The 12,273-nt window shown below is 43.6% G+C and overlaps 1 pseudogene across 1 annotated transcript in view; it reads left to right on the top strand.

Annotated features, from left to right (window-relative positions):
* LOC307106068 (dual specificity protein phosphatase 5-like) overlaps nucleotides 1–11,959 on the top strand; it is a 174,613-nt pseudogene extending 162,654 nt beyond the window's left edge. Inside the window, exon 2 of the transcript in view lies at nucleotides 11,239–11,959. The product of the transcript in view is annotated as a dual specificity protein phosphatase 5-like (transcript). The remainder of the gene's footprint in view (nucleotides 1–11,238) is intronic.
* Nucleotides 11,960–12,273: the final 314 nt, after the last annotated feature.

Raw genomic sequence — 12,273 nt, 5'->3', positions numbered from 1 at the left:
GCCAGCCAAGGCAGGTGCCAGTGGGGCCCCCGCCCGATCACCCTGCCGGTTGCCCCACAGATCAATCCTGATCACCGGCCAGGCCTAGGGACCCTACCCATGCATGAATTTCATGCACCAGGCCTCTAGTTTCCTTATAAAAGGGTAACTTCTAATTTGTTTTTAAAATTTCTCCTGTGTCTGCCATTTCTCAAAATAATCAGCTCAAAACAATCCTTAAGCCAAAGAGGGATATGTGGGGTGACATATAGCACCACCCTTCAGAAACAACTGAGTCAAATGCATAGCTCTCATCTTTTCTCTCTTCTCTCTCTCTCTCTTGCTCTCGCTCTCTCTCTCTTTACTCGGCAAGGGGGTTTTCACTTCTGAGGTTAGGAGAAATTTACATGTGTCTACATGTTGCTTGCATGCCATTCTCTGTATCCTGATGGCACCTGCTCAGGTTTGACTTGCTTGGGCCTCTGCTGCTGAGGCTGGTGTCCTTGCAGCGAGGCCAGTGGCTTGGTCCACCCTATTGAAGGCCTCCTCATCCCAGGCTCAGAACCTTTGTTTCATATGGTCTTTTTCACTTTTCTGCACCTTATCAAGCCCCAGATGTGTACCCTCCTGATGATGTAGCTAGGATCTTTTGGAGGCTTCCTGTGAAATCAACAAACTAGCTCTTTACACGATGCATGGCTTCTCCAAAACCAGTTCCGCATCCTGGACTATGATGGGAATGAGAAGGGACTGTAAGGCCAAACTACAAATTCCATTATGACCATCCCTCTCCTGGACTCACCTAGGATAAAGTCATGACGTATGGTCCTTTCAGTGACATTTATGCACTCATATAGTCCTGTCTTTATTTAAAATTTTCTACTTGTTCCATCCTGGGCTTTTTTTTTTTTATTTCTTTTTATTTTAAAAGAATTGCATTAAAATATTACTTATCTTGCTTACTGATTTTTTTATACCCCCTTTACATTTTGCACCCAATACGAGTGCCTTGCTCACCTCACTCTAATCCCAGCCATATGGCCTATTTTCTCCTCCCTCCCCAAAGGCAGTGAACTATAACCCCATTTGAGTGGGAAACCAGGGCTTGCATTATCATGCCTAAGCATTACCTGCATTTGTTATAAATGATCTCACTACTCCGCTTCCTTTGGAGCTTGTTTTTTTTGACTCTCAAATGCTTTCCCCTCATTCAGGAAAGAAAAAAAGAAGAAAAAAGATGTCCTACTCCTGTGAATTAAATGTATTAACTTTCATGACTGTTGTTTTCTTCCATGAGATTAAAGATTATTATTATTATTACTGCTACTATTATTTGCAACCTTCATCCCAGTGAATAAAAACACAATTAATATCTCAAAATTCTGTCTTCTATAGTTTTACAATAATAACTAAGATAAGGTTAGGCAGGTAGAAAACTGAGCTCTTTGCCAGTATTTAGCTGTTACAACGGAGATGAACAGATAATAGTATCCTTTTAAAAAGACAAAAAGATAAGAAAATATTTAGTTGAATGTTAGCTCTTATGAAGGTAAGGATTGTGTTTCATGTATTTTGGTAGAGGGAGAGTTAACACATATTTGGCTGATAAGTATAGGATCATAGTTCACATTTTAATGATGCATTGTTTATATCCTATCTACTACATTTTGTGGCATCTAAAAAAGTTGACCAGAATAAGAAAAGTCAATCATAAGAATAGATGTTTCTCCAACTATTTTATGCAAAGGCTATTCGCTATTAACAACTGTAGAAATAGCTCTTGGGTCCTCATTTCCAAGTTGACCAAGAAAAGAATGAATAGAGGTCATGCCAAAAAAGGCCGTGGCCACGTGCAGCCTGTTCATTCCTATTTGTTGCACCAACTGCACCCCTACGTGCCCAAGGACAAGGCCATTAAGAAGTTTGTCATTCAATGTGGTTTTGCTTAGATGTGGAATCAAAAACAAAATAAATGAACAAATAAAAAAGAAACATAGGTATAGGGAACAAATTGATGGTCATTCCATGGGAGAGGGTATTTGGGGGTGGGGGATGAAAAAGTTGAAAGGGATTAAGAAATGCAAATTGTCAGTTATAAAAATAGTCATGAGGATGTAAGTACAGCATAAAGATTATCTATAATAATAAAAGTGTAATATGCTAATTAGACTGGATGTCCTTTCAGACGAAGCCAGGGCTGGAGGGAAGCCCAGGTCCGGGTGCCTGAGGGAAGCCAGAGTTGGCAGCCGGGGAAGGAAGGCCTACTCTTGCATGAATTTTGTGCCTCGGGCCTCTAATTGTCACTAATATTGTAATGGCTATGTATGGTATCATGAGTATTAGGCTTACCAGGGTGATCACGTCACTTCGTGAAGTATGTTGTACACCTGAAACTGATATAATATTGTAAGGCAACTGTGATTGAAATAAATCTGAAGATCACTTGAAGAATAAAAAGTATTGGGAAACTTGACAACCCAATAAAAATGAAAAAATAAACTGTATTTAGAAGAAGAAGAAAGAAGTTTTTCATTTGAAACATAGTAGAGGCCTCAGCCATTAGGGGCATTTCTGAAGCGAGGGTCTTCGATGCATATGTGCTTCCCAAGCTGTATGTGAAACCACATTACCGTGTGAGCTGTGCCACTCACAGCAAAATGTTCAGGAATCGTGCTGATGGAGCCCGAAGGACCGAACACCCCCGCCCAGATTTAGACCTGTGGGTGCTGCCCCACGACCTCCACCAAAGCCCATGTGAGGAGCTAAGTCTTTAATGCCTGAAGAAAAGTTCTCTGGGAGAAAAAAATAAATAGAAATTGTACTTAAAATAAAATTGCAGCCCTCACCAGTTTGGCTCAATGGATAGAGAGTCTGCCCACGGACTGAAGGGTCCAGGGTTCAATTCCCGGTCAAGGGCACTACCTTGGTTGCAGATTTGATCCCCTACCCTGGTCAGGGCACGTGTGGGAGGCAACCAATTGATGTGCCTTTCTCACTTCGATGTTTCTCTCTCTCTCACTGTGTCTCTCTCCCTTCCTTCCATTCTCTAAAAATCAATGGAAAAATATCCTTAGGTAAGGATTAACAACAACAAACTGTAGAATAAAAGCTTTTTAAAGTAAGGAATTTAAATTCAGGCCTAATTTGAAATGAAAACCTGGAAGTAGAATGGAAGTAGGGTGAAAGGGAGTGGGAAGCAAGATATAGAAAATAAACCTTCCAAATTGATTTAAAAAAGATGATAAACTGGACCGAAAGCATGAAAGTCCCGCTGTAGGAGGAATAGCTTGATGGCAATTCCAGAAGAAGAAAGAGCCATATCTGGTTTGTAATGGATGTGTGGGAGGCGAAGCAGTCCCCTGGGAGCTGTACAGTTAAGGGAATAATTGTGCGTGAGGCAGAGTGACAACTGCCCTCTTGCTCATTGAAAGAAATCAGCATGAAGGAGGTTTGGAGAATGTCCTAAATTTCACACTATGTTCTTCAAATAGCTGGTAGCTTATTTTTATGAGAGCCCCGAGACCTACTTTCACTGATCATTTATCCAGACAGTTGAGTTTCTTTAATGAAATAGCATTACTCCTTTGGGAAAAAAAATTTGAGGATAGGAAGCAATCAGGCCTCCTAGCAATGCCCACTATGAGAGGTGTTCCCTGTGAGCTGGCTGGCACTCCAGGCAGAAATGAAGCAATTGTACTTACATAGTCACGCATTGCTGAGAGGTGGGGAATAGTTTTTAAATATTTCTTTTTAAGTCTATCTCACCCACCTCTCCCCTTTACCTAAATGAACACAATATAAGTTTAAGAAATGGATATAATCTAGTTTGGGAAACTAAAATAATGATGATGACAATGACAATCCTATCTAATAAAAGAGTGATATGCAAATTGACCACACCTCCGCTACAACCACAAGCCATGCCCACTAGTCAATCAGGAGCGAGTATGCAAATTAACCCAAGCAAGATGGCTGTGGCCACGGAGAGAGCAGGAGGCTTGGGTTTCCCCAGCGATGGAGGAAGCCAAGCTTTCCGCCTGCCCTGGCCTGCCTTGGACTGCGCTCAAGGTTACAAAGTTTCAATTATAGAAGATGAATAAATCCCAACAAAAATGGCTGCGTCCATGGAGAGAGCAGGAGGCTTGGCTCCGCTCAAAGCTACAAAGTTTTAATTATAGAAGATAAATAAATCCCAGATATTTATTTATCTGGGGCTCCGCTTGGGTGGCCAGGAGGTGTGGCCCGCCTGCAAACCACCACAGGCCCCTCACCGAGGCTGCTCCATGCCACAAGGGAACCCCTACCCTGATAAGGGACACCCTTCAGGGCCAACCAGCCGGCTCCCACCCATGCACCAGGCCTCTATCCTATCTAATCATATCTGATAACAGAATAATATGCAAATTGACCATCACTCCAACACAAGATGGCTGCCCCCATGTGGACACAAGATGGCTGCCACAAGATGGCCAGCAGGGGAGGGCAGTTGGGAGGGACCAGGTCTGCAAGGGAGGGCAGTTGTGGGTGATCAGGCCAGCAGGGGAGGGCAGTTGGAAGGGACCAGGCCTGCAAGACAGGGCAGTTGGGGGCAATCAAGCCTGCAGGGGAGGGCAGTTAGGGGTGACCAGGCTGGCAGAGGAGGGAAGTTGGGTGCGACTGGGCCTGCAGGGAAGGGCAGTTGTGGGGGACCCAGGCTTGCAAGGGAGAGCAGTTAGGGGTAACCAGGCCTGCAGGGGAGGGCAGTTATGGGCAAACAGGCTGGCAGGGGAGCAGTTAGGCATCAATCAGGCTGGCAGGGAAGTGGTTAGGGGTGATCAGTCTGGCAGGCAGAAGTGATTAGGGGCAATCAGGAAGGCAGGCAGGTGAGCAGTTGGGAGCCAGCAATCCTGGATTGTGAGAGGGATGTCTGACTGCCAGTTTAGGCCCGATCCTACCTGGATTGAGCCTAAACGGGCAGTCGGACATCCCTTGAGGGGTCCCAGATTGGAGAGGGTGCAAGCTGGGCTGAGGGACACAACCTCTCTGTGCACAAATTTCGTGCACTGGGCCTCTAGTATAACAATATTATCTTATTTGTAAGTTTTAATACTACATTATAGACTTTCTTAAAGAAAATGAGTATTTTACTCTGTATTTAATGTGACTAAGTCCAGATATGATTAGTTTTATTTTCTTATTAGGTAACAATTTTTACAATTTTCAGTTATGTTATTTTAGGTCCATATTATTAAATGACTCAGAAAACCCCCTAATTTCTCTGTGGCCTTCCTTATTTCCTTAGCATGACAAATGAATCCAGGATCAGACAGTAGATGGTGCTATTATTTCAAAGACTATACAGTCCCAAAGACTTACAGAATTTTTTAAAACTACAGAAACAAATGAGAGAGAAGTGTGAAACCTTAACATAGTTTTCTGGTTTGCAAAGGTTACGGAGTGGGAAGCTACTTTTATGCAGTGACCTATTCTGTCCCTTTTGGGGGTAAAATAACAATCAAAGCCTCCCTTAGTAATTAATAAGTTCTGTCTCCCTGGAAATAACTATGCCCACATTTAATTTTCTCCTTTGAAACAGAAACAAACGCAGATGCTGTTGCTCATGCCAACTGCTAGTGCAGACAGAAAGCAATTCACAAGAGCTCAGCAATGCAGAAGATATTAAAATGTAAAACACATGAATGTGAAGTTTCCTTAAAAATACTGAAAAAAAAAGATTTTTCTAATATAAAGCAATTTATATGTAAAACATCTGTAATCACAAAAGCACCTTAAATACAATATTCAAATGCAAGCAATAAACGCAATAAACCCCCCATCCTCCCCCTCCAAGTACCTGACAATGATAAATCAACATATTAAAAGCTTGCCTCTACTGGTGGCAGATGCTCTTTGAAAGGGGATTGGTAGCAGATGATACCTTAGAGGGGTTCAAACAGTGGTGACACGGGCGAGGGGCCAGTGGAGCCAAAGCTACTCTGCTGGATCAGGAAACCTGCAGCTAAAGCACAATTGCTGTCGAGGTTCCTGAAGAGCAACACTACAAGTTGTCTCTTTAAAACCCCATCACTCAGAGATAATGGCTGTTGGTGGGAATCCTTTACCTGTCTCATGGCAAAGGTTTAGGTTATTCTCATTTTTCATGCCTAGACAAAACATATGGTGATGGGCTGTCTTAAGGATGATCAACATTCGCTACATAAATTTGCAACTCAGAACACCTAAATGTAAAGAAAAGAAAAATTAAACCAAATGACTGCTGATATTGCGAGAGCAATAGCAAACACTGACATTTAAAACACTGATGAATAATTAATTGCATCATTTTAAGTCTCTGTGATTTTTTATTTGAGGGCCAGTCATAGTTTCAAACATGCATTTCTAAGAACTTTCCCTCTTTTAACCCTATTGGTATTGCTTTTAACCCTAAACCTCCTAATAGTTTCATTTTGAGTTGGAAATGTTTTAACATTGTTGATTAACAATTCTGCTTCTGGTTTTGTTCCATCAGCATTGCTAACATCTCATGTCCATTATATGCCCCTAATCCTGACTGTTACATAATTGCATGAATAATGTCAAAAATAAGTAGTATCTAATGTTTAGTAAGTTCTTTGAAAACAGTTGCTAGAACTGCTTTTACTTCATATTGAACACATTTTTTCTGTTATTATCTATACTAGGGGCCCGGGGCACGAAATTCATGCACTGGGGAAGGGTCCCTCAGCCCAGCCTGCCCCCTCTCACACACTGGGAGCCCTCAGGGGATGTCCTACTGATGGCTTAGGCCTGCTCCCCGTTGGGAGCAGACCTAAGCCACAGTCTGGCCTCCCTATGTGGGAGGTGACTGGGCTGATCAGGGGAAGGCACCAGCCCCATCATCCCACTGCTGCAGCCACTGCCAGTCACCAGAGCTGCCAAGGTATTTTCATCAACACGGACTCCAGTCTCTTCACCGTGAAAAAACAACTTTCTTTAAGCATTTTCAAGATGTGTCTTTCATAGAATATGACATGTCTTTCTTTATTTTTCTTTTTATCCTCACCTGAGGCTATATTTCCATTGATTTTTTCCCCTTCCCTCAGATCCCAGGCTTGGCCCCTGCCCAAGCCTAAAGCCTCTGCCCGAGGCTTTAGGCTTGGGAAGGGGGCCCCCCCAACCTTCCGATCGAAGGCTTGGCCCCTTCCCCCCGCACCTCTGATCACAGGCTTGGCCCTTTCCCAAGCCTAAAGCCTCCGCCCGATGGCCGGCTGGGAGTGACCTGGGTGCTGAGGAGGTTCCCGGACCCCAGGTATGTATGCAAATTAACTGCCATATTTGTTGGGTTAATTTGCATACTCACTCTGATTGGCTGTGGGAGTAGCGGAGGTACGGTCAATTTACATGTTTCTCTTTTATTAGGTAAGATGTGGCAGTGTTAGACACGGCCTCAAATTCTTGGACATTCCCACTCAAACATGACTATGATTAAATTTAGCCTTAAGTCCTAGATATAGAAAGCATATTTCCCTCTATATCTTCACCTCAGAGACCTAACCTTTCCCCCAGTAATCAACAACCCCCAGGAGGCAGCAGAAGACAATTGCCTAGACCTGGCTAATGATTAGGGGGCCCAAACCTCTAAGGATAAAGATAGCATCTTGACCTAAGTCATGCCTCAGCTCCTGATCCAAAAATGGAATGACCTCTTGGATACTTTACCATGAAACCAGACAGAGGAACACTGTAACACACCTCAGAACTATCCTCAGGATCTGAAAAATAATTTATTACCCTTACCTCACCTCTAACCAATCAGCTCCCAACACAACCTCCAACTGTAACCCCTGGTGTCTAGTGATTTTGCCCTGTATAATTGGTAACGTGCACACCATCAGGAGTGGGGTCTTTAGAGCATGAGCTCCTTGTTCTCCAGATGGGCCAATTCAATATTTAATTATTTTTATTTCTAAACTGGAAACTTCTGCTTGTGCATTTCTTTGGGCTGGTGCACACAGGCAGCCAGATGCAAACTTGGGGTCCTGGTAACACTGTGATTGAAAAGTGATGTCTATGCCCTTTTCCCTTGAATCTGGTAATTGCTTTGATACAATGCAGAAGAAACCATGTTGCATGACTTTGACTTCAACATAAAATCTTATGAAGCCTTGAATCTTTGCCTGGGTCTCTCAGAATGCTCACTTCCTTCCCACAGGATCCATGTACACAGGATCTCACATCCTGAGAAGTCCCAGTTGCATGAAGAGGTCAGGCCTTAAGCCCTAACTGGTTTGGCTCAGTAGATAGAGCGTTGGCCTGCGGACTGAAAGATACCAGGTTCGATTCTAGGCAAGGACATGTACCTTGGTTGTGGGCACGTCCCCAGTAGGAGGTGTGCAGGAGGCAGCTGATCCATTTCTCTCTCATCGATGTTTCTAACTCTCTCTCTCCCTTCCTCTCTGTAAAAAATCAATAAAATATATTTTTTTTAAAAAAGAGGGCAGGCCTTGATTAGGTTCTCTGGGTCACAGTCCTAGCTAAGACTAGTCTTTCCGTCATCCTAGCCTAGGTACCAAAATAAATTTAAAAATTCCAAGAATTCCTATCCCCAGATGTTGAATCACAGCTAAAATCTCTTTTTAAAGAAAGGGTTTATTGAGTCGATGATAGCCTGAGAAGGACCAGGTCACAGGGCACAAAGGCTGAGCCATCAGCAGCAGGACTGATACCACTGTAATCAGCTAGTTATTAATAACAGGAAAGGAGCAAAGGGAAGGCCAGACATTATATGCATGTCACTTGGGCAGCTTCACCAGGAAGCTGAAATTTCACACGCCCCAGGGAACCACCGGCCTATTCCTTGCAGATTCCTGGGGGAAAGGCCTGGACAAAGGGGAGATAGACACATGCACAGTGAATGAGGTGACATAGGAAAGGTACTTGCCTGTCAGTCAAACCTGAGAACAGAGACCATTGGCCACAGGAGATGGGGCCACTACCACCCTGTGAAAATTTGGGGATACATAATCCCAAAATAAAGGACCTATCTCACTTGTTACTCTTGGTCCTTAGCTCTTGACTCTCTGGTTCCTTTGGCTTTGCTTCTGCCCTGTTCTTTCTATGGCCATGTAGCCATGGAGACCTCACCTTCAACGGATTGAGGGACTGCAGTGGGGAACACAAAGTAAGTTAGCCGGATGCTGGATTGGACTGCTCCAACAGGGAACAGAAACTCTGGACACTGGCTTTGGTCTTAAACCTGCTGAAGGCAAATGGGACTTGTTCCTCGGCAGGACAAAGGGAAATGAGACCTTGGGACCTCAGGGGTTTAATTCCACAGAAATAAAGCTTCCTACAATATTTCATCCTCAAATCTCAGAAAAATAATTTTTGGGGAGTATTGCAAGAAGTCCACTCCCCCCAGCACTTGGTGGGGACGAGGACCTCTCCCCACCAATACAGTGCTAAGTGGAAAAGGCAACATACCCACCATCCTGGAGTTGACAGGCACTTTATGCATTATGGAAAAGAAAAATAAAGACATAAGTTATTTTGAAAGAATTTACATTGGCTACAGATAAGCAGGGTCAGAGAGAAGAGCTTAAGTGGGACAATATTATGATAGATGAAGTCTGTTAGGAAGAAATATCTACCACTTTTGATTGGGGTGGCCGACAGTCTTGACACTTCAAGCATAAGTGGAATGTGGTGGCTTCCAGTGATTTCTACAGAAGTTGATTCAAACCTCTAACATACATTCAGGAATGTGAGCTGTCCTTTGTTAGTTGGCCCATAGCTATTAACTCATTAACTATTGTTTCTTTCTTTCACTCTCAGGCCCACTGTAATTTAATTTAGGAAATCTCAGAACTTTTATCAACCCAAGACATTCAAAACCTTCCAGCGGAGGCCTCACTGTGCCCTTTTGGAATACGCAACTACAGAATCACTAAGTATAATGGGCTGGTTTTTTACTCAGAAATTGGCAACTGGAACACCAGAATTGGATTATAAATTGCAATCACATTATCAGTCATAAATTGTGAAAATATTCAGGTGAGTATGTTTAGTCTTAGACAATTCTAGTGTTCCTAGCCTCCTAGTTGGTGTCCTGCCTCGACTCTCTCCAATATGTCCCACAATCTTTAGATGGATATTTACTGACCTTCATGCTCTTTCACCTCCATATACACATTTATTTCCAACTAAACTTACAAACTGTTTACTACATCCTGTGAATTTCAAGAGAAAAGAACTAGAATCTCCAGGGTCATTTTAATGCTACATGTCTACTCTGTGAAGTCCACCTCAAACCCAAGCACTCCCTGGAGAAGCACTGCGTTAGTTTTCAGTGTTGCTGATGGGTTTATGGCTCACCTTAAACTACAATGAAGGGCATAGGTTTAATTAAAAACCTCTAAATGTTAATGTTATAGTCATTGTTCCTCAATATCATTGCTCTTCCTACCTTTACATTTTAGGATACTTTCTTCTGGTGCTTCCTCTTAGTTTATGAGTCAAGTTATTTTTTATTTTATTTTTTGCAAAGTAGCATTTGCATTCCTTCTCCCTCGCTGTTCTTTGTAGGATGAGGAGATGATTTTCTCAGATATCATACATTGACTACTCACCTATTGCCAGGCATTTTGCTCAGTTCTTTAAATTCAATATCATGTATCAATTCACTTCCTCAAATTCATTCTTTGCCAACATCTTACCCTTCTGTATTGTTTATCTTTTTACCATTATTGTTTCTTTGAATGCTCAATATGAAGGACAAGGATTTTGTTTCTCTTATTTCCCTTGGTGTTTCTAGAATATTTATATAGGGAACTGAACATAATAGGTGGTCAATAACAATATATCAGAAACAATCCAGCTAAAGACTATTAGAATTTATAGATAGCTTCAAACATTGGCTCTTTTCATTATATCAATCAGGTGCTTAAATGCTGCAATGCAATTTAATTTTGTTAGTGATTGTATAATTCCAGTGAGGTTACTTCAAACACAATCTATTCTCAGGTGGCTGTTTTCACATGACAAATTAAATATACCTTTTTAGAAAGAGAAATAAGAGCATTACATATTTCTTGACATTTACTGAAGTTAATGGATAACTACAGTACTTTGTTATTTCAATCGAATTAACCCCTATTTTTTATCAAGTACTAATGATACATGCTTTAAATATAAAATCATCTCTTCCAGCCTAGCCGGTTTGTCTCAGTGGATAGAGCATCAGCCCATGAACTGACCGAAGGGTCTCCTGTATCTCGCCAGCGGGCACGCTGGCAGTGGGCACCGGCGGCGCACCCATTTCTCAAGAGAAGGTTGAAACCGAGAGAGTCCTCATCAGCCAGCGTGGGAAACCTGTGCTCAGCATCAGCTGCAGGCCAGCCTGTGACCAGGGCGGCCCATTTGAAATCCTTCTGTTCAGTGCATCCAAGTGCGAGTGCCTCGCCAAGCTGCACATCAGGCCCTGCTGAATGCCTCCGGACCTCGGAGGCCTGCACGCGCCGCCTACACTACAAATGGATCCCCGTGGAAGACAGCCACACGGCTGACATTAATTCCACTTTCAAGAAGCAATAGACTTCATTGACTGCGTCAGGGAAAGGGGAGGCAAGGTCCTGGTCCACTGGGAGGCTGGGATCTCCCGGTCACCCACCATCTGCAAGGCTTACCTCCTGAGGACCAGGCAGTTGGGCCTGAAGGACGCCTTCCATTACATCAAGCAGAGGAGGAGTGTCGTCTCGCCCAATTCTGGCTTCCTGGGCCAGCTCCTGCATGTGAATCTGAGTCCCTGCCTTCCAGCCCACTCCCCAGGCTCCCTCCTGCCAAGGGGAGGCAGCCAGCTCTTCCTTCAGAGCCCATTTGTAGACACTGAGCCCTGATGTGCAGGGTTCCTACTGCTCATTCCCTCGGTGCTGGCACCAGTGCCCACCCACTCCACGGTCTCAGAGCTCAGCAAGAGCCCATGGCCACAGCCACATCCTGCTAAAACTGGATGGGGAACCCACCCAGCCCCAAGAACACCTGTGATTTTCCTTTTTTCAACTCGTGGACATGTCATACCTGTGAAATACCGAAGACCCCCTCTGTTCCGCTGTCCCCGTGGGATATTGAGGGGTCCCCAGGCTTGCAAACAAACTTCAGACTGACCTCAGGGATAGGTTCTCAGACTGAAGGAAGGCCAAGCCATTATGAGAGTGCAGCTTGTGCTCCAGAACCCCTGCCCTCTCAGGAATGCTCAGTCCTGGCACCTCAAAGTTTACCTCTCATTTCAAGTGTAAGGCAGTAAACACCTGCAGCAAC

This window comes from Cnephaeus nilssonii (genome assembly GCF_951640355.1).
Source record: "Cnephaeus nilssonii genome assembly, chromosome: 10".
In the NCBI taxonomy this organism is placed as follows: domain Eukaryota; kingdom Metazoa; phylum Chordata; class Mammalia; order Chiroptera; family Vespertilionidae; genus Cnephaeus; species Cnephaeus nilssonii.
This window is presented reverse-complemented; position numbering and strand designations above follow the sequence as displayed.